Consider the following 24,099-nt stretch of genomic DNA (forward strand, 5'->3'; position numbering starts at 1 on the left):
TCACCTCCAAATTCTCTTTGTTTTTTAGAAGCTTGTTTTCTCAAAAAAAGTTGATGCATCTTCCAAGATTAGAAAAATATAGTCTTTAAGACTTTCTTGACATTTATACCAAAATAGCAATGTAGCTGAAATCAAATGGGAACATTTAGAAAGCTAGAATGATAATTGCAAAAAAAAGGGAGGGAGTGAAATGATTTTCACTGCTTTTGTTAAAAAGTTTGTACTTGTCATACTATGCCACATCTTATTTTTGAAATGCATCAAAAGTTGTCGCCAGTTTGATCTCTCAGATGGTGTGGCTGCCAATTCCTTCCCCAGCACCCTGCCACTTGGCTTGTTTCCAGTGATGCCATGTGTAGTTTTCCCTTTCCTCCTCCCTTCTAAATAGAGAGGAAAACATGTCCATTATGGCATTAGCTTGCAAGCTGTAAAATTGGAATTAAAATTCAAGACATGAATGTCTTAAACTCAGAAGGCCAATTGCATTCACAATTCCTCAAGTTTCCATTTCAAAGAATGTAACTTTATCTTTAAATGTGATAGTCTCAAAGCTTATAAAAGAATGTAGTCTGGGTTCAAGCTGAAATTGAAGTAATTTTTCTTTATCAATTTTTGGCTTATATTTTATTTTCTAATAGATGTCTTAAAAGTGAAATGTAATTGTTCTCTTCAGTGACTTCTAATTTGTCACGTTTTTTTTCCTTTTTAAATATATTATCCATTTACCAGATGATTTTTATCTGGTAGATTTTATAACTGTTAAGATTTCTCAGCATGTGAAATTTAGAGAAGGAATTAAAGGTTTCTATACCTTGATACATCCATCTCTTTCCTCTGGTGAACTGAACACCCATTACCTGCATTAGGAGACAATAGTGTTTGGTTTTTGTTTCTAACCTTGTCATTTAATCTTCCATGTTAGTAGGCAATCCATCTATTCTATCTATGCATCAGTAGGTATATCCACATAGGGTAGGTAGGAGGCAGTTACCTGCTAACACCAAGGGACAATAAATGTACTCTTACTTCACAGGTCTTTCTTTCCAAGGAACTTGAATTGCTCTATACATTGTCGTTGGTCCTCACCAAATCTTGAGGAGAGAGTTGGCAGATGTCTTTATGTCACAGATGGTTCGTCATGTGGCTGCACTCTCTGCTCACCACCTAGAAAGCTTGCAGTGCCCATGGAGGATCTGTCACCAAGACAGGTACTAGTCTATAAACCTTAGGGGGTGCATGAGTGCAATATGCACAATGGGAACACATTTCACCTAGGTTTTATCATTCCTTTGTGACATCTGCATTTATTTAACTATAAGCATTAATAAATGGATTATTGCTCTTGATAGGAATAATTTCTGTTTATTCAAGACTTTCAGATGGCTAGAAAAGAGGTAGATGAAACAGCTTCTAACCTTTTCCTTTTTTATTTTTTATTTGCATTCCCTAAAAAAGGCAAAGTGGGTGAGAAAAGTAAGTGGACATCCAGTCTCGTGCACTATAGAATGTAGAATGGGAACTAAAATGCTAAAAGTTTAGATCGGGAAAAGGTTGAATTATTTTCCTTTTCAATGCTTTCTGTATATTAAGTCCAGTATAAATTTATAGATCATTTGCATTGGTCGTAAGCGCAGTGAGTCACATTACATAGTACATCTCCTTGGACATAAAGATGTCAGAAATTCGTTCCACAGAAGCTGATCTAACAGGCTACTGTTATATGATCAACATATAACACAATCAACAATCGTATTAATCAAGGTAGTATGATCAGCAATCATATTACCCTAGCAGACTTATCCTAGACAGTTTATATCAATGATTAGATGCTCCTACTGCCATTTGCTGAATATGTTGATAGACGTCTTGGCTTTAAATTTTTGAAAATGAACCTCCCTAGATGCCAGGCCAGCTAGTCTACCCCTGAACGTTACAGGTAGGAGACTGGCTGTCTGTAGGTGTAAGTGAATTTCAGAAGCAGTGAAGTGGAAGGGACTCAAGGACTATACCAGCTTGCTGCTTGGAAATCCTCCAACATAATGTCAAAACAGTAGGGACTCTCTGAGCACCTGCCTAAGCTGCACTTAAAATTAATGATTGTTTGTGAGAACAGACAAGGAGGAAAATCTACTTCGTTCACAAGTTAGCGGTGTGGATTAGCTTCATTGGTATCTAATGGCTGACTGCCACTGAACTGATCTTTTTTTGTACTTTCTGGCTCCTTCCTCAGGATACCATAAGCTCTTTGTTTAGCTAGTGCTTTATCTAATTCTGGCACAATCAATTCCACCTCATTCTCTCTCAGCACAATTGGCAGGACTTATATTGTTTATAGGGAAGGTATTTTCCTTCTAATTTAATACCTGAAATCTTTTTATGCTCCTTCTAGTTAAAAGAATCTTCCTTTGTCCCTTTTCTTTTTTCTTCTCCTTTCTTTTTTTTTTCCTTCTTCAAGCTATATATTGTTTTATTTTTGGGGTTTATATTTCTACTTCTTTTCTGAAATAAAAAATCCCCATTTTAAAGTATTTCTCTCACTTTAAAATACACAAAGGAGCACTGATTTATCTATATGCAGATTTATGCATACAGTTCATCCATTGTTTAGCAATGAATGTCCACATTATATAATGAGGATGGTATATAGAATGATTTATTGGTACAAATTAAAAGCCCCATAATAAGTACAAAGTTATGTATTATAAGGTCCCATAAACATGTTTTTATTATAAGTCCAATGGGGATCTTGCTCGTCACTGCCATCCTCATCATTGTGTTTGTTTTTGTGAATACCTGCATGGTAGAGAAGACAAGATAATTGTCTATCTCAGTACCCTTCAGGACAATGGAACCCAAAAGCCTAGGCTTGCAGTCTACCGGTAAAAGGCTTTGAATGTATGCATCCTAAATTTACCTTAATTTATAAATTATATACCTTCCTTCATATATGTAATATGTGATTACTGTTGTAATATAAATTACTTTGTGAAAAATACATATAAACAGACATTTAAAAATCTACAGTAGAATGAATAGAAATAGAAATTCTGAAATTTTTTCTTCCACTCCGGTAGAGTGTATTTACATATTCAGAGGAGTATAATTTGGAATCAGGTGATTCCCATATCAAATTGACTATTAGAAGAGCCTGGGAGAATTTTTAAAAAATGATTTTGCCAGTTTTCTTCCTCATACATAATCATTAAGATTCTCTAATTAAGATTAGAGGATACTGGTATGTGTATTTTGTAAATACTGTCCAACAATTTTGATGATCCGCTATGTGTGGGAACCACTGTTCCAGGGCAAATGCTTTTTAGAGGGGGCCGCACTTTGGAGCATTACCATGAAACTCCAGCTGGAGGCAGAGTATAGGACTTCAGGATTCCCAAGATCCTTTTGATGTTAAGGAGATGTTATGGGTTGAATTGTGTTGCCCAAATAGATGTTGAAGTCCTAACCCTCAGTAGCTCTAAATTTATCATCTCTCATTTATTGTAAAGTGATGGTTCTAATCAAGTAAAATCTTGACTTAACTACAATGATTCATAATTGGGACAATTGTATATTTTAGCAAATGATCATAGTTGTTTCTGATACTAGTAGTTTCTTCTTCTGTTCTGAAGAAACATAGTTGTTTCTTCTGCTTTTTAAGTTCCTGTTTTTGTTCCTCACCTTGTAGAAGTTGTCATTATTATTATTTATTTATTTATTTTGAGACGAAATCTCACTCTGTTGCCAGGCTGGAGTGCAGTGGCACGATTTCAGCTCACTGTAACCTCTGTCTCCCGGGTTCAAGCGATTCTCCTGTCTCAGCATCCTGAGTAGCTGGGACTACAGGCATGTGCCACCACACCCAGCTAATTTTTGTATTTTTAGTAGAGATGGGGTTTCACCATGTGGGCCAGGATGTTCTCAATCTCTTGATCTCGTGATCTGCCCGCCTCGGGCTCCAAAAGTGCTGGGATTACAGGCGTGAGCCACCGCACCTGGCCTGTAGAAATTATTAATATGCAAGCAATGATTGTTTCATACATTTTTCATCTAGACATTATATTGAGAAATGTGGATTAAAGCTTAATTTTATTAGAACTTTACATGATATAAAATATTGCAAAATAAATTTTATTGGATAAGATGTACTTTAAACCACTGAAATGTACTCGTGAGAATGATGCACGTCATGTACAATGTTACCTTTTTATTTTAGTGAAAACTAATTCTGTACTAAAAAGGTACCTCTCCTATTACCTTTTTTAAAGTAATGTTTTTAGGTAAATAATGAACCATTAAACAAAAGATGCTAATAATTCAAATACAAATAATGCTCAGATGGTTTTTGTCAGACACAATTCAACATAAAGATACTCCTTGGGGAGAGAAGCATGTTGGTCATTATGACTTCAATTAGATGTTAGAATCATGAATTCTAGATTTGGCGGTAAAATTTACTCGGAGTGAAACTCATCTGGTTTACCTCACCTGAAATTACAGAGCTAAAGTTGCAATACTATCCATCAGATACATATCCATCAGAATATAGCTAGTACCCTTATAATGGTTACTTAAGTTGAAGTTTGGATTGACTTTTTTTAAAGGAATCTACATGATACAGCATATTCAAAGTTGAACTACTTTGTATTAAATGCCTTAGATAAAACCTGAGATTTTCTAATTATCGATTATGCAATTTTTTTATCATCAATTATGTTCAGCATTTTTCTAAGAGCCATGGAGTGCCTAGAAATGCATACCATAACCTGTAACAACTATCAGTGAATTATACTAACACTAGGAACTCTTTCAATTGTTTGCTGCTGCTTTGAAGTTTACAGAATATTACTTTCAAATAATACAATTCAAAATAAATGGGTAATCTTGTATTTTCCCTGGTAATCTTAATGATCCTTTAGGTCAGGGTTATCTGAAGCTACTGAAATTTTTGGCTGTTGAGTATCTGAGTTACAGGTAGAAACTGAAATGGAAGAAGATGATGTGTAGTTGACTTCTATTGTAGGCTGTAAGGTTATGGATTATTCGGGGGACTAACACTGTTGGAGATCTTACAAATGACATTGGACTCTATCTAGAGGAAGTATCTGTTACAAAAATAAGAATCTATCATTGCTTAGGAAATACTGATTTCCTTTTCCTTTAATTATTTTTTTGCCAAAAGTGATCAAGTCTGTCTGTTTTGATTAATTCTGTATTCCTAAGCCTTCCCTTTCCACTGTTGATGCAGCATACAAGATCTTTTAATAAGTAACTAATTCCTGACCAAAAAATTCATTAGCGGTTGGTACCATTTTAATTTTAAGATACTCTGGTGTCTTATGATTTCCTCGTCTATCTTTTCTTGCTAATATCAGCTATCTTTAGATGAGGTATATATTATTATGTTAGAATTCCATCAGGCTTGTAGCTTTATAGTATAAATTCATTGATATAGACCCCCTATACTTAAGGAAGCAAGTTAATTTTATTGTTATCTTCTGTAATGAGAATGCACTAAAGAACATATTCTTACATCGTTACAGGTTCTTAAAATATTTTAAGTGAGTTATTTAGAAAACATAGTGCAGTTGTTCCTTGCTATCTGTGGGGGATTGGTTCCAGGAGCCTAGTGATTACCAAAATCAGTGAATGCCCAAGTGCCTTACATAAAATGATGCAGTATTTGCATATAACCTACACACATCCTCTTGTGTACTTTAAATCATTTCTAGACTACTTATAATACCTAATATATGTAAATACTATGTAAATAGTTGTTGCACCGCATTTTTTATTTATATGATTTTTATTGGTTTTTTTTATATTTTTAAATATTTTCAATCTATTGTTGGTTGAACATGAGGATAAAGAAGGCTGCCTGTTTAAGAAAAAATGATTTATCAGATATAGATTAGAACAAAACTTTGTATTTAAGTGTGATTTGTGCATATTTTATAACTTCAATGGGCTGCACTTATTGGAAGAACAAACAATGGTCAAAGGAAGTTATTCAAATCTCCTCAAAGCCAGTTGCCCTAAACTTTTTCACCAAGTATACTAGTCATCATACTGAGTGAGTAGCAAGGTAGAAAATAGTTATGTTGGTGCCAGCACTGAGTAGATTTTTCTGAGGGAGAAGATTAAAAACAATTATTTAACATGGAAAATACAAGATAACAGATTAATACATACACACATTAAAACAAAGGGAAAGAATAGGTTTCTAAATATTGAAAATTCATTCTGAAATATTTAATTATGAGCTTCCAAGGTTAGTCATTCTATTATGGCTTAAAGAGTGTGCAAAATAGACATGCTGTCTTGCTTTTTTTGGTCACATTCTAGTGGGGGAAACACAATTAAAATGTGGAAACCAAAACTTTTTCAATGAATCGTAAATTATAGTCAAGGGCCATTAAGAAAATAAATGTGGTACTGTGATGGATGATAATGAAAAGAATGTTTTATTCTTCTTTATTAGCAGGTGACACTGACTTTAGACAAGGATAAGAAAGACCTATCTTTGGCAGTGACATTTCAACAAAGATTGACTGATAAAATGGAACTGGTAATGCAAAGAGAAGGGGAAAGCGTTTCTGGTAGAAAGAGCATCATGTTCAAAGAATTTAAGCTTGGAAAGAGCTTGGAATGTTTCAGCTACAGAGAGAAGCATGTAGCTGAAGTGGAAAAACCAAAGAGAAATGCTAGGGGGTTGAAGACTGAAGACAGAATAGTGACTAGAATAGATAGGTTTATCCTACAGACCATAGAGAAAACTTTGGGCTTTAATGCTAAGTGCAATGCAAAGACATTAAAGGGAAGTAATATTATCCAATTTGTGTTTTAGGAACATTCCTTCTACTCTGTGGAAAATAAATTTGAGAAGAATAAGAACAGAAGTATAGATTTCATTTAAAGCATTTGCTGAAACTCAGGCCAGAGACATCAGTAGTCTATACTAGGGAGGTGTCACTGGAGATAGAAGAGCAGGCAATTGAGATGTGTTTTAGAATCAGAATCATAAATAGAAATTGATGTGTAGGGTGTGGCACAAAGAGAGTGAAACCTGAAAAGAAGAACCAAGGGTGAATTAAACTTTAAGCTGTCAAATGAAATCACAAAATTGTGAGAATATTGAGGGATAGGTTTTAAGAAGGGAAGAATAAAAAACTCTATTGGAGGGCTGTTAGGTTTGAGATATAAAAGGTAAACAAAGAGATTAAATCTACAAATCTGATCTCAGTGAATAAGTTTGTTTAGAAACTGGAAATGAATACATTCACCGAAGGAGAACTCTAACAGAAAAAGAGAAGAAAGTCCAGGATCAAGGGCTTCCCATCGTTAAGAAGCAAGAACTAGCAAATGAGGCTGAATCACAAAAGGAAGTGTAGGAAAAGAAATTGCTGTAGAGAGTGGTGCCATGAAAGCCATGAGAACAGATTATTTCAAGAAGGAAGTGGTGCTCGTCTCTGATGAAGGCTGCAGACAAGGCAAGTAAGATGAAGAGAGTTTGGCAACATGAAAATGATTTTGACAAGAGCTGTTTTGGTGCCGTATATCTTTTTCTTTTATTTTCTTTTTTTGAGACAGTCTCACTCTGTCGCCCAGGCTGGAGTGCAGTGGTGCAATCCTGGCTCACTGCAACCTCCGCCTCCCGGGTTCAAGTGATTCTCCTGCCTCAGCCTCCTGAGTAGCTGGGATTATAGGTGCATGCCACCACACCCAGTTAATTTTTGTATTTTTAGTAGAGACAGGGTTTCACCGTGTTGGCCAGGCTGGTCTCAAACTCCTGACCTCAGGTTATTGCCCGCCTCGGCCTCCCAAAGTGCTGGGATTATAGGCATGAGCCACTGAGCCCACAAGTGCATGTATCTCTGTCATTCTACCAATCCAGCTCCAGTCATCTCCTTATTAAAAAGAAGAGCAAATAGTGACCTCAGGTATGCATGTGGAATTGCCATGGGGAGCTACAGTTTTGCTTTTGTGAGAAAGAAAAATAGACTTTCCTTTATTTGAACACAGCTCTAATCCTAATTGACTCATCCTCTATTCCTGAACAAAAGTCTTTATATTCAAAAGTTTCGTTTCATAAATCTGGATAAAAACAACGTGTGGTATTTTGACTAAATTTCTCTAAACTCATGAATGTTTTCCTAATTCGTTTACTAGAATATTTGAGATTATTAGTAATACCATGCTGATACCTCTGATAGGTCTTGGGTGGGATGGCAAAGAGTCAAGAAACAGCCAACACTTGGTTAGGTTATTTTTGTGTGTCCTGTTTCTATTTACATAGTTGCAACTAGAAGCAGAATTTATCCCTAGAGATTCAGTTGAAGAGAGTTAAAATGAGCCGATTACTTGAAGGAAACACATATTAATGGTGAGACACAAAGAGATCTGCAACAATAAGAAACTACTGCTACCCCTACAGTGGATGGGACAACCAAAAGAGTGTGTTACTGGAGCCCAGAGGGCTGGTACTGTGGAGGACTGCTGAGTGGAAACAGTGGTCCTGGAATATTGAGTTATTTCCAGAGGCATTACAATGAAGTGGAGGAAGAAGGAGCTAGGAAAGAAATAGCCCTTCCTGTCTCTTGTCTCCTCCTCTGGTCTCCTGCCTGTAACTCTCATGACTAAATGTAAGCAGACACCAGCCAGCAAAGTGTGCTGCTGGCATAGACTGCAGAGATCAGCCACACAGGATTCAGAGCAAGAGGGAGAAAAGTAGAAAAAGGATTCGGAGAATTCCAGTTTCTGGTCCAACATGTTAGAACCTTAGAATTCATCACCCCATCCTAACCATAAGTAAAATGCTGAAAAAACTGAAAATCAACAATTTTTCTTCGATCAATCAGGGAATTGAGATCACAGGAATAACTGTTGCCTGAAACACTGGAGAGACAGACAGATGGACATAGAGAATCACAACTTACCAAAGCAGGAACCCATAAGCAGAAACAGCTATGGGAAATACTGCTGGTATTTACTAAGAAAACCTAAACTATAAGGTGTAAGGAAGGGATCCAGTTTCAGCTTTCTACATATGGCTAGCCAGTTTTCCCAGCACCATTTATTGAATAGGGAATCCTTTCCCCAAACAACCCCATCAAAAAGTGGGAGAAGGATATGAACAGACACTTCTCAAAAGAGGACATTTATGCAGCCAAAAAACACATGAAAAAATGCTCACCATCACTGGCCATCAGAGAAATGCAAATCAAAACCACAATGAGATACCATCTCACATCAGTTAGAATGGCAATCATTAAAAAGTCAGGAAACAACAGGTGCTGGAGAGGATGTGGAGAAATAGGAACACTTTTACACTGTTGGTGGGACTGTAAACTAGTTCAACCATTGTGGAAGTCAGTGTGGCGATTCCTCAGGGATCTAGAACTAGAAATACCATTTGACCCAGCCATCCCATTACTGGGTATATACCCAAAGGATTATAAATCATGCTGCTATAAAGACACATGCACACGTATGTTTACTGTGGCACTATTCACAATAGCAAAGACTTGGAACCAACCCAAATGTCCAACAACGACAGACTGGATTAAGAAAATGTGGCACATATACACCATGGAATACTATGCAGCCATAAAAAAAGATGAGTTCATGTCCTTTGTAGGGACATGGATGAAGCTGGAAACCATCATTCTCAGCAAACTATTGCAAGGACAAAAAACCAAACACTACATGTTCTCACTCATAGGTGGGAATTGAACAATGAGAACACATGGACACAGGAAGGGGAACATCACACTTCGGGGCCTGTTGTGGGGTGTGGGGAGGGGGGAGGGATAGCATTTGGAGATATAACTAATGTTAAATGATGAGTTACTGGGTGCAGCACACGAACATGGCACATGTATACATATGTAAGTAACCTGCACATTGTGCACATGTACCCTAAAACTTAAAGTATAATAAAAAAAATTAACTAGGAAAAAAAAAAAAAAAGAAAACCTAAACTGTAACTGACAAATTGTTGAAGGCTTAATACAGGGAAATCCGAGAGTTAGAAACTGCAGAGGAGACCAGTATCAGGGAGACATGCCCACATTTTTGTGAATTCTAGTTTGCTTGACCAGGTTATCACAGTGAAGATCAGAGAAAAATCCTCTCCGGTTTCTAAGTGTCGGGATGCGGGGTGTTTGGGAGTGGAAATAGTCATTTGAAATATGTGAGAATATTCTGTTCTTAACAAGGCTTGACCTCAAAAGAAACGATTTTACCAGAACCTAGCTGAACTGAGAGAAGGAAAACACTCGACTCTCACCTTCTCTAGCCTTCACATAGGAAAGGAAATACCCCCAACTCTAGCCCCCTCTAGCCATCCTGTCCCATGGAGGAAGCAGGGATGCTAAAACAAACACGTGAAGTGCACAGTCTCGGGGCACAGGCTCATTAAGACTGAGTCCTAGTCATAATATTATACGATGCTTGCCCTCGCCCCACATCTTACCACTGCATTACTGAAAGCCTATTTGCTGCAATTCCTTTTACCCCATACATCAGTGGCCCCCAACTCCCGGGCCACAGACCACTACTTGTCTGTGACCTGTTAGAAACCAGGAGGCACAGCAGGAGTTGAGCGACCGGCCAGCGAGCAGTACCACCTGAACTCCACCTCCTGTCAGATAAGCCGTGACATTAGATTCTTATAGGAGTGGGAACCCTATTGCGACAAAAACATGTGAGAGATGTAGGTTGTGTGCTCCTTATGAGAATCTAATGCTGCCTGATGATCGCATCCCTGCAAAAACTGTCTTTTGTGAAACCAGTCCCTGGTGCCAAAAAGGTTGGGGACCACTGCCATACACCTTGTCTAGTTTTCAATAATAAATTACAAGGGACACTAAAATGAAAGATGTACATTGTGAAGGGACAGAGCAAGTCTCAGAACTACGCTCAGATATGGAAGGAATATTAGAAATATCGGACCAGGAATTTAAAACAACTATTCTAAAGAAAAAAAGAAGACAATATGTGAGAACAGATGGATACAATAAGCAGAGGGATAGAAATTCTAAGAATGAATAAAAAGGAAATGATAGAGATCAAAATGCTAACAGAAATGGCTTATTTCTTAGACTGACTATGGCTGAGGAAAGAATCTCTGAACTTGAGGGTACTTCAATAGAAACTTCCAAAACTGAAAAACAGAGAAAAGGACTGATGAAAAGGAACAGAATATCCAAGACCTTTGGGACAACTGTAAAAGGTGTAACATATGTGTAATGGGAATACCAGAAGAAGACAGAAAGAAATGAGCAAAAGAAATATTTGGGAAAAGATTTGGGGTGAAGAGATAGTAAATTGAGAATAACTATGACATAGAGTTATTTTACTCCTGTTTCTTGATATGAGAAAAATAGCTACAAAAATGACTTCTGCCTTTGACTTCAGTAAAATTTACGTGTAAGGCCGAGAACTTATTTGCTACAAGTAATGATAGTAGGAAAACGGAGGAAAAGAGAAAGGGATACAGAATCAATGTAATAATGAAAAACTATGTGATTGCCTATCTCACATCCTGCCGTATTTCCTCAAGTCATTAGTAAGATATGAAATTTCTGTAATTTTTGGTGTTAGGGGATTATTTCTTAAATGTTTCCAAGATTGAGCCTTGTACCTAAGTTAGCACTGGGCAGATACAGCTTATGGTGCAGAAGTTGAGAAAAATAAAACCATAAGAAATTTAGATGTAGGGAATGAACAAAATCATGATTTGGTGGAATCTCATTGGCAAATTGCGGGTTAGAACAGCATTTATCTAACATGGTGCTGGATTACTTAAGTGTTACAACTTTTCCTAGATATCACAATCCTTTGCAAATTAAATGACTATTTACAAGCAAAATTTGTTTATTCTTAAATAAGAGGGTAAGAATCCTGTGAGAATTATGAACTCAAATAGGGTCCCCAGGCGATAGTCTCCATGGGAAACAATTTAATCCAAATTGAAAAAATCAACAGGCTTGTTGAAGCTGTTTATTATGGATATCTTACATGTCTTTATTAATAGATTTTCACACTATTAGTAAACTTTGACTAGAAAAATGTTCAGTTGTTATTTTTTTCTAGTTACTTTGTTCTTTGTCTTTGGCTTGATGGATTGGGGTGAGGTGGAAAGAATGTTTTCCTGTTGAGTTTTGTCAGTCCAGTATGACAAGTTTTGACTGTATGTTTCCCAGGTGTGTGCATTAATTAGATAGCCTGAAATAGAACATTTACTTATTTCTGGCAATGAGTTTAGACAACACATTTACAGGATCACCTGTCTGTGTTTAATACACAATTGTATCATTTTATTAGCTTCTTATAAACAGTGTTGGAACTCTAACCTCTTTCACTTAAATATTCTTTCCAAAATACGTAGTGAGTGCCTACTGTGTCTGAAGCACTATTCTATTCGTGCCTATATTATGAAGCACTATTCTATTCATGCCTATGTGATAATACAGGCATGAATAAAATTAAAATGGGTACTGAAGATATAGTGGCAAATTAGAAAGACAAAAAGGAATAGACTGATGCATTTCTCATCCCTTTTTCTATGAAGTTCACTCCTAAAGGTACTTTCCAAGTTGTGTTTATGGTTTTTAATTCATGTTTCAAATTTACAGTGAGTTTATGGATGACTCACATGTATCTAAGTAAATTATGGTTTATAATGTTAATGGGCATATTTATTGTTTCTGATCTGCATAGAATAATACTTTCATCATAAGAAGATACAAACATTAAGATGAAACATAAATGCAGTTCACGTATTCCCTTTTCATAGATTTAATATTTAGCTAAACAGAATTTTAATAATACATGAGTAACACATTGGATGTTTGAATTAAATTGTTGTGAGAGAGTTTTAATATTGGCATTTTTTTCCTTTTGTTTCTATGGTAGTAATGAAGATGCTGACTTGTAATTCTTTAAGCATATTTGTTTATGCGGTTAGATGCTGAATCCTCTGCTGGTAAAGAAGCTTTACTCTCCTCATAGAAAATTATTTGTTGTCTGTGTTAAATTTTCAGTCAGTTGTTTGAAACTGGAAATGACCTATATTCTTTACCTCCTCTAGGGCTTTTACTGTAAGGGTTTGGCATGATAATCCACCATAGTAATGTTCAATTCACGTCTAGCTGGCAAATTAATACATCAACTAATTACACCAGGGCTTTAAGCTCCAGCTCATGTTGGCAAATTTATACAGATCTTCATTAACTCGAATGGAAGACAGGGACAAAGACTATTGAGAGCACAAGGTCAACTCCTATTTGATGCTTAGAAACCTGAGAAATAGCAATTTCTGTTATGTCAATTCGTTCCTCCATAGTACCACACACATATTTCATTTGCCAACCTTTCCTTCTATAGTTTGCAGATATTGTGTTTTTATTTTCAACCTGCCTTATGTTTACTTAATATAGTGCCATTTTTAATGGTCAATTATTTTATTTTCTCTCTTTTAAAATTTTAATTAACCATGAACCAGAAAGTAAATTCCTCTCCTTTAAAGTAATTCAGAGATAATCTTGCAATTCTTATCTGTATTCTTAATACCCTTCAATAATCAATAATTTAGAACTTATACTATGATTTTTAAGTTGAAATAGTTTATTTTTCAGAATGTTAATATATACCAGTAACATATTGAAAGTTGTTTTTTTTTTTTTGCTTTTAAGGAGGAAGCTGAAAACAGAAACTTAATTAATTAATTAGTGGCTTATATTTTACATGAATAAACAACTAATGAGAGAATATAAATGTCAAGTTGTAATTCCAAATCACTTTTATTCCATTTTAAAATTTCTGGATTTATGTTGGAAGAAATCATGACATTTTATACTTTTCTGTCACTTTTTTCTTCTACTCATTTCAAATAAATTTCTTAAATTTGTATGCCAGGCTATGCTAGACTGTAAGTTCCTTGGAAGCAGAAATGATATTTTAGACTTCATATCTCCCCCAACATTTAGTTCAGTGTTTAGCACATGGTACAAAATGGGAACAGATAGAAAGTGCACTAAGACAGATTTGGGGGTTGAAGTGGATCAGTGAAGATATGCTGGAGTAGGTTGCACTAGAATTCAATATTAATTAATGAGTTAGCCTAAAGAAGGAGATTATGGGAGCATATTTTAGTCAATGAAGACAAACTATTTGAGAGCATTAAGGTAAAGGAGAGCATGGAGTGTTCTGTGAATTACAAAGCATTCAATATTCTTGTGATGTCAAGTGGATGAGGATTGAAATATTCATTGAAGAAAGATTGCAGACATTTTTATGCCATGCTCATGGGATTTGAATATTATCCTGAAAACTATGTATAGTCACTGTTTCAATTTTAAGCAGATTGGTGATATAGAGTCTCTTTCTTCTTTTCTTCCTCTGACCCTTTCTTCCTTCTTTTCTTTTTTCCTTTTTTCTTTCTTTTTTAATAACCAACATGATGGCAGGGTATGCATATAATGGCTGTGTATTAGGGTACTCCAGAGAAGCAGAATCAATAGGCGGTAGATAGATAAACAGATAAAGATTTATTGTTAAGAATTGGCTCATGTGGGCTTTGAGCGGTGGCTCATGCCTGTAATCCCAGCACCCTGGGAGGCTGAGACGGGCAGATCACAAGGTCAGGAGTTCGAGACCAGCCTGGCCAATATGGTGAAACCCCGTGTCTACTAAAAATACAAAAATTAGCCAGGTGTGGTAGCGTGTGCCTGTAGTCCCAGCTACGCGGGAGGCTGAGGCAGAAGAATCTCTTGAGCCTGGAAGGCAGAGGTAGCAGTGAGCCGAGATTGCACCACTGCACTCCAGCCTCGGTGACAGAGGGAGACTCTGTCTCAAAAAAAAAAAAGAATTGGCTCATGTGATTATGGAGGCTGCAGTCTGCAGCGCAAAGACCCAACTCAAGGCAATGAGGCAGGTATTTCTTCTCACTTGTGAGAGAGTCAGACTTTCTGCTTTATTCAGGGTTGTATTAGTCTACTTTCATGCTGCTGATAAAGACATACCCGAGACTGGGTAATTTATAAAGGAAAAGAGTTTTAATGGACTCACAGTTTCACAGTTTTATGAAGCTGGGGAGGCCTTACAGTCATGACAGGGGTCAAAGGAGGATCAAAGGCACGTCTTCTATGGCAGCAGGGAAGAGGACATGTGCAGGGGAACTCCCCTTTGTAAAACCATCAGATCTTGTGACACTTATTCGCTATCGTGAGAACAGCACAGGAAACACCCGTCCGCATGATTCAACCCATGAGTCAATTACCTCCCACCAGGTCCCTTCTACAATACATGGGAATTATGGGAGCTACAATTCAAGATTTGGGTGGGGACACAGCCAAACCATATCAAGGCTTTACATCCAATTACATGAGGGCCATCAACATAGAGAGGACATTTTGCTTTACCCAGTCCACCACTTCAAATCTCACTCATCCAAAGACACCCTAACAATTATATCAAGAATAGTGTTTGATGAATGTCTGGATACCTCATGGCCCAGTCAAGTTGATACATAAAATTAATTGTTGCTGGTTATGTAAGATTGAGGGAGATAAGACTTTAGTGAAGATCAATTGCTTCATTGCAGATAATACACAATTAGAACCTACATAAAAGTATAGATCATGGTAATGTAGAAAATTGGCATATTTGGGAAATGTTGAAAAGCTAGAATTGAGAGGCTTTGTGGCAGGTCATAGAGGATAAGGGGAATAATAAAATTAAAAATGTGCTTGAGCATTTGTTTCCCAAGGTGAATGGTGGCACTATTTGTTGACATCAGGAATATCCAAGCTATATATCTGAAAAAGGTGAGTTTGATTTCACATATGTTAAACTTCAGTTGTCTATGAAACATACAGATATAAAGACCCAATAGATGGATGATTAAGCCAAGACTTGGATTTGAGTACAAATAGTTTATTTGAAAGTTCATCCTGGGAAGCACTGGAAGGGTAATAGAGAAGTGAGAAAAAAAAGGGAGAAGTAAGCCAACACAGGGAGTGCTATTCACAAGTTACCTGTGTGGGTAACTGGGTTTTTTTTTTTTTTTTTCTTCCATTTGTATCTATAAAAGACTCTGTAGAGCATGCTTCAGAGTGGATCCACTGAAAAGTGAGGGGGCTAGAGGGATTATCCACCAACTCTGGTCTGTCATTGATTGAAGCTGCTTCCTGGGAACAAGGTCAGCACACTTGTGGCCTAATTTACATGCAGGTCCCTAGCATGCTCCTGCCATCAAAGAAAGCAATCAGACAGAAAGTTGCAGATACTGCCAGTAAGAAGCTGTGCCAAGGGCATACAGGTGTTGGGAAGACCCAACATACTTTCTTCAGTCTAAGGTAGATGTTGCCTGGAAAGATGGTTCTGAAAGCATTTGAAAGGTAGTAAAATTTAATGCAGTATAATGAGATCATTCAAAGAAGGTTTAGAATGGAAACCTGTAGAACACTAGAATTTAAGGGGTAAAATAGGGAAAGAAATCTGTGAGAAAGAATGTCTGCTATCTTATGTAACTAATGCATCCAAGGGACATGCCTTGGATACGCTTAAAACAAAACAAAATAAGCAAACTAAAAGCTGTTGAAACCACCATTTGCCCACTGTTTTCTGTTTGACATCTACAAATATATTAGCTTCACCGTAGCTGTGACTGTGTCTAATTCATCAATGCATCATTAGTACCTTGGATGATACTTGACATAGGATATGTACCAAGCATTTCTTTTTGCTTTAAACATGTTATTTGGGGGATTACTGAATTTATATATGCACACATTTTTAAAGAGATGGAAAATATGTAAAATGTCGATATTATCAAAACATAATTATTTTACATAAAAATTCTTTACTCCATACTTTTGTTTTCAATTACTTTTCAAAAGACAGAAACTGATGAACATTTATTTCTTTGGCTTCAGGACTTGTATCAAGTTGAGAGCACAAAAACCAAGGCATAAGAGTAAAAACACATGTTTAACCTGTAATGAAGTGTTGGTTTCCTCAGTGCATTTTTATGTATTTAATGATCTTTGATTTGTTTTATTCTCCAAGCCAACATATGCAAGTGAAAAAACTGTGAACGATGTTTCCAAATATTTCTGGCACAATTAAATCAACTTTTTTGCCAAAATGTCTCTTTTTCTTAGATGTCAATCCTCTGTCATTAGTCCACATGATTTTTCATTTCTGCATTCTAGTTCAAGTCATGACCTATATTTATGTAGAATTTCTTTCTATAATTTTTTTAGTAGCAGTTGGTGAGGGGAGAAACCCCTAATGATGATTTCTTCTTATTATTTTGGAAAATAAGTCACAAAAGAAAAATATATTTATGACTCAAATAAATTCTTGTCTCCAAAGAGCTGCCCTGAAGTTGTAGTTACATTAGCACATTTTAAAATCTGCTCCTTCCAGGGGTAAATTAGCTGTGGAATACCAGGAAATATTTCGTAGGCAGAAAATTTATAACAATGTTGCCTTTTTGAATGGGATTATGTGCTATAGGATCAGGTCAAATACTGACATTAATAAATTGGAACAAAAAAGATTTTGGAATGCTTGTGGCATTTTTAGATGCAATGGATGTTCTATGTCTCCATTTTCTCTCCTTCTCTTCCAAGTGAGGGTTCTTTTGTCAGTGCATAGTCTTACACTTTTTCTTCATGCACTCTTTCCAAGAAAAAGTTATTCTTCATCTGCTATGCTTGTCTGAAAATAAAGAAAAAAATGCTTAAAAAGTCTGATTTTTTTCTGTTCCTGATAGATTTGTTAATGTATTTTCACTTCCTTTAGTTTTCTTTTCTTTAACTGCAAAGATAATCATGTCAAGCAAATATTATTGCTATTGGCTTCTGATTTTTATACATTACTTCAGTTTGACTTTTAATTTTAGTAGTGTCCTTTAAAACTACATATCATTGAATTAAATTGACACTTGATTACAAAAATTTAACAGCCCAGAAAAGTCCTTCTGAATATATTAGCATTATCAAATACTACTGATTTTCTTATGTTTTAGAGATTTGAAGCTCATTTATCATTTTCCCCTTGAAAGTTAAAGCACTTTAAAATAAGAAAAACATCACTATTTTCAGAATAGTGAAACAATTTTAAAATGTTTATTCTAACCTCTATGAGCCTTCATTTTCTCATTGTTAAAGTGGGAGAAAAATAGCTACCTTGAAAAGTTATAAAATTAAAAATATATGTGAGGTACCTAATGGAGTGTCTAGTACACATAGGTTTTATTTAATACTAGATGATATTATTATTATTACATGTTTGATATAGATCAATGGTTCTCAAACTTCGGTGTAAACCAGATACATTTAAAGGACTTGCAAAACACAGATTGTGGGGCCCCACTCTCAGAGTTATTGATTCAGCTGGTCTTGCGTAAGGTTGAAAATCTTATTTCTAAGTAGTTTCCAGGTCATATTAATAGTGTGGTTCAGAGACAATACTTTGAGAGCTACTGACGTAGAAAGATAAGTCAAATGTAGTAAAGAAGAGCATTGTGGCTAATTATTCTTATTCCTGTAGTCATCTCTTACTAGTAAATATTATTACTTTTCATTTTAAACATTAATGCCCATGTACTTTCCTTAAAATATTTATTTATCTACTTGTAAGTAATTCTCCTAATGTCTCCATCTACTTAGACAATAATGCAAATATTGCTCTTCTGAAATTGTGCGATACTTTGATAGGTATATAGGGTTCAGGTCAAGTGAATGGAAGAAAAAGAGGTCTTTGTTGGGCATCTTTCAGACCTACCAACAAAGTGATGGAGTTCGTTGGTCTGTTTCCTCTCTTAAAATGATTGTGTAACTTGAAGACTGCCGGAAACTTTAAAAATCTGCTCTCTATTTCTATGTTCTTATTATGATATAAAGAGGCTTGCTCACTACAATAGGTGTTATTGTATGTGTATGTGATTTAGAAAACATTTATTAAAATTAAATGATACTTCTATTTCCATTCATCTGCTAGAATTATTTATCTTGTTCAGTGACCTATCTGGGTAATGAAAACCCAGATAATATGACTTCAGTCATGAAGAAAGGCAAGATCTTTTCTTAAAAGACCACATTTAATCAGAAATATCTTGATGAGTCACAAGTTAACAAAAACTCTCATTCTTGGTATTCAGCCAACAACACTGCCAGGTGTCCAAAATCTAAATGTAGTGCATGACACATACGCAGTGCAGCTGCGAACAAAAATAATTCCTGACGAAAGCAAAGATATCTAAAATGTCAACTTATTTCTTTGGTATCTTCTGAATCAACTTTGATGTATTATTAATACAATCTCAAGCTCCATATTAAAATACCATCAATGACCACAAAATAACATATGAAAAACTCTCACAATGTGTTTGGACTTTTCTACACATTTGAGACAGATCTTCAGACCTCTTCTTTTCTTTGTCTGTATCACTCCTTACGATCTTGTCCAGATGAGATATCATCAAGTTTCATTGTTTTATAAACCATCTACTGGCTAAATTCATATATCTATTAACACTTTGAATTAAATCTAAGTCCAAACTCTAGACTCTTATAACCAACTATGTATTTGACATCTCAAATTAATACTGAATAGAAATCCCAGTCATGATGCCACAATGTACCCTTTGTGCACACTTTCTCACTCTATGTTAGCTAGTTTATTTATACCACTCATGTCACAAACAACGACCCTATCTTTGACTTCTGTATTTTTCTTTTACTCTGCATCCGCTCAACAAGCAAATTTCTTTTCTCTGCTTTAAACATGTAACCAGAATCTATGTCTCACCCGTTCGTTTTTACCAATCTTGTCTAAGCTCCATCATCTATCGTCTTGATTGTTACAGTAACCTCCCTACTTATCTGCCTTTATACATCATTTTTCCTTTATAGTATATCCTTCCAAAAGCTGTGAAATGAATGTTTTAAAACATTAAGGAAGATCATGTACTTTTCTTCTCAAAAAGTCTGCAATGGATTCCCTATTTTCTCAAAGTAAAAGTTAATGTTTGTGTAATGACCTACACATAATTTGGGCCATCACTAAAAGAGTTCATCTCCCACTGACTCAGCTACAGGTACTGTGGCATTCTTGAAATCCTTGAAAAATATTAATTGGCTTGCTCCTGTCTCATTGCATTTTTATATTCTTCCATTTATCAAAAATAATTCTCCATGCTCCATTTATGGCTTATATCCTTGTTTCAAGTGTCTATTCAAATGTCACATTATTAATACCTTAATTTTCCCCTAAAGCAGTTTTTGACACTTAACACATTATTTACCCATTTTTTGTAATCTGTCTCACTCATATGATATGTAATCTTCATGAGGGCAGGGACTTCTGCTCTCTTGTTGACGGTTGTATTCCTAGTGATTCAAAGAGTTCCCAATGTGTAGCAATTCTTCAAGAAATATTTGTTTAATAAATGGATGAGTAGTAGGTGCCTGACATGTTTTATGAACAAAAAAATCTTTTGATAAAAATGTCCAGGACTAATACACATGTGATCAGTTTTTGAAGTTTGAGGAAAACTATGGCCCATAGATCTTAGAAGTTTGTTGACGCCCACGCACAAGAAATGTGAGAAAACTACATTAAGGTATGTTATAATTAAATGATTCAAAACCGGTGACAAAGAGAACATTCTGAAAGCACTGAGGGAGAAGATTTGAGGGAAAACATAAATACAGAGGAACAATGATGAAAATCACAACAGATTTCTCATTGGAAATAAGGCATGAGATAGAAGAAAGTATGGCAAGCATTTCTAAACTATTGAAGGAAAGAAAGAGATGAAGGAGAGAGAAAGCATAAATATGAACCTAAAATTCTATATCCTGTGAACATATGTTTCAAAAACAAAGGCAAAATAGACTCTTAGAAATACAATAATTGAAAATGTTATCACTATCTGACACTCATTGTAAGAAATATTGAAGGCAGTGCTTCAGGCACTAGGAAGATGAAACCAAATGGAAATATATGTCTACATAAAGAAGGAAGGGATTTGTAGTAGGTGAAGATGTAAATAAGTATATGAAAGTTGAAAGTATTACTTCAATCTCCTTAAAAGATAATTGACTATTTAAACAAAGATAACAATATAGTTATCTATATATATAGTTATGTATATTGTTATCTTTGTACATAATACAGTTATCAATATTATGTAAAAATAAATTATGTACAAAAGAAATGTGTAACAGTCACACAAAGACGAGGAGAGGAGAACTGGAAGTATACCATTGTAAAGTTTTCATATATGTGAAATAGAAATGGAAAAATAATAGATAAAATCAAAGAAACCAGTAAGTGGTTCTTTGATACCATTAATGCATTGATTAACCTTTGGCTAGACCATCAGAAAAAAACAGCGACAACAATGAAAACAATTATAAGTATTAGAAATGAGAGAGGTGATTTAACTATTGATTATACAGATATTAAGAGGATATTAAAATGTATTAAGAATGTTATGAATAATCATGTAATATACATTTGACAACAAAGGTGAAGTAAACCATTTCATCTTGACAATGGGTAAACTATAAAAGCTCACCCAAGAAGAAATGTATAACCTGAATAGTCTTATATCAATTAAATAAATTGCATTTGCCTTTAAAATCTTTCTGCCCAAGAAAACTCAAGGCCCAAATGGCTTTTTTGTGTGTGACTTCTACAAAATATTTAAGGAAGTGGTAATACCAACACTACCAATACTCTCCCTGAAAATCAAAGGGGACAGAGTACATCCCAAATCCTTCTATGAGTTAATATTACCTTGATATGAAAACCAGATAAAGACATTATAAGAAAAAAGATATCTACAGACCAATACATTTCAGAACACAGATGAAATATCCTAAACCAAATTTTAGGAAATTAAATCCAATGGTATATGAAAGGGTATTAACTAATGACCAAATGGGATTTATCCCTGAAATGCAAGGTGGGTTTAACATTTTTAAAAAAATCAGTCGATGTAACTCATCAGATTAATAAAATTAAAGAGTAAGACCATATGATCAATTCAATAGATGCAGAAAAGTATTTGATAAGTCTATTCCTGATTAAAAAAAATACTCAATAAAGTAGTAGCAGAAGGAAAGACCTAATAAAAGAAGTTGTGTTTCTACAGCTAATGAAAGGCAGTAATGAAAAACCTATAGCTAAATTACTCTTAATGGTAAAAACCTAAATGTTTTCCTTTTAAGACCAAGGAAGGTGGGGAATCCTGATCTCAACACTTCTATTTAACGTTACACTGGAAGTCTAGTCTGTGAAATCATCCAAGAAAAAGAATAAAAAGCATCCAGATTGGAGAGAAAGAAATTAAAAAAAGCTTTTACTTGCAGATGTCATGATCATATGTACAAAAATACTATTGGAATCTACAAAGAAGCTATTAGAACTAATAATTAAGTTTAGCAAGATTGCAAGACATAAAAGCAATGTACAACAATCAATTGCATTTCTATCTACTAGCAATGAACAATTAGATATATTTTCATTCACCATAGCCTCAAAAATATAAAATATATTAAGGAAGAATCTGGCAAAAGATGTGAAATATGTTTACACTGAGCACTGCAAAATATTGCTGAGAGAAATCAAAGAAAAATAAATAAAAGGAGGAGAGACATACATTGTTCATAGTTCAGAAGACTCGACACTGTCAAAATGTGAATTCTCTCCAACTCCATATTTAGATTTAACACAATCCCTATCAAAATCCCAGAAGGCATTTTTGGGAGGGTATAAATTGACAAGTTGATTGTAACGTCATAAAATAATGTAGGGATACAGAATGCCAAAACAAATTTGGAAACAGATATCAAAGTTGGAGGAGTAACACTACCTGATTTCAAGACTCATTATAAAGCTACATTAATCAAGACAGTATGAAATTGGCATAAAGATAGGCAAATAGACCAAGAGAACAGAGAAGAGATTCCAGAAATGGTTTCATATATATATATGGACAACTGATTTTTGATAAAGGTGGACAAGTAATTAAATGGATAAGTGATAATGTTTTCAACAAATGATGCTGGAACATTTTGACATCAACATCTAAAAAATAAGATTAATGTATACCTCACACTATATACAAAAATTAACTGAAATTGAATCATATATCTTAACATAGGATCTACAACTAAAAGATTCTAGAAGAAAACTTACGAGAAAATATTTGTGTTCTTAGGTTAATCTTAAATACTAGATAACAATCCATAATGATAAAAACTGGACTTCATCAAAATTAAAATTTCTGTTTTTGAAAGCCACTGTTAAGAGAATGAAAAGTCAAACCACACATGGAGGAAATATTTAGAAAGAATATATCTGACTTAAAAAAAATTAAGCTCACATCCAGATTATACAAAGAGCTTTTAAAATTAGTAATAGGGTAATAAGAAAACCAATAAAAATATGGGCCAAAGGTCTGAATAGGCATTTCACCAAAGAACATATACAGATGGTAAAAAGCACATGAATAGATGCTTAATAGCAGTCATCAAAAAAGGTGCAAATTAAAATCACAATGAGATACCACCACAAATTTACAAGTATACTAAAATTAAAAAGATATCAAATGTTGGCAAAGATGTGGAGGAACAGGACCTCTTATACACTGCTGATGGGAATGTAGACTGGTACAGGCACTCTAGAGAACACTATGACACTTTCTAAAAGTTAAACATGCACCTATCATATGATCAACCCATTGCATTCCTAAATATTTACTCAAGATAAATGGGGGTGTATATCCATCCAAAGGCATGTACACAAACGTTCACAAGAACTTTACTTGTAGTAGACAAAACCCTGGAAACAACCCAAATATACATTCACAACAGGTGAATGCTTAAATAAGTTGTGGTGTTTCCAAGCAGTGGAATATTACTCAGCATTAATAAAAGATAAATTATTGGTACACGCAACTATATGGATAAATCAAACAAAATGTAGAATTTAAAAAAGCTAGACAAAAAAGAGTGCATGCTATATTATGTCATTCATTTAAGGTTCTATAAAATGCAAGCTAACCTATAATGGCATAAA

Source organism: Pongo abelii, chromosome 3, assembly GCF_028885655.2.
Source record: "Pongo abelii isolate AG06213 chromosome 3, NHGRI_mPonAbe1-v2.0_pri, whole genome shotgun sequence".
NCBI classification, from domain to species: domain Eukaryota; kingdom Metazoa; phylum Chordata; class Mammalia; order Primates; family Hominidae; genus Pongo; species Pongo abelii.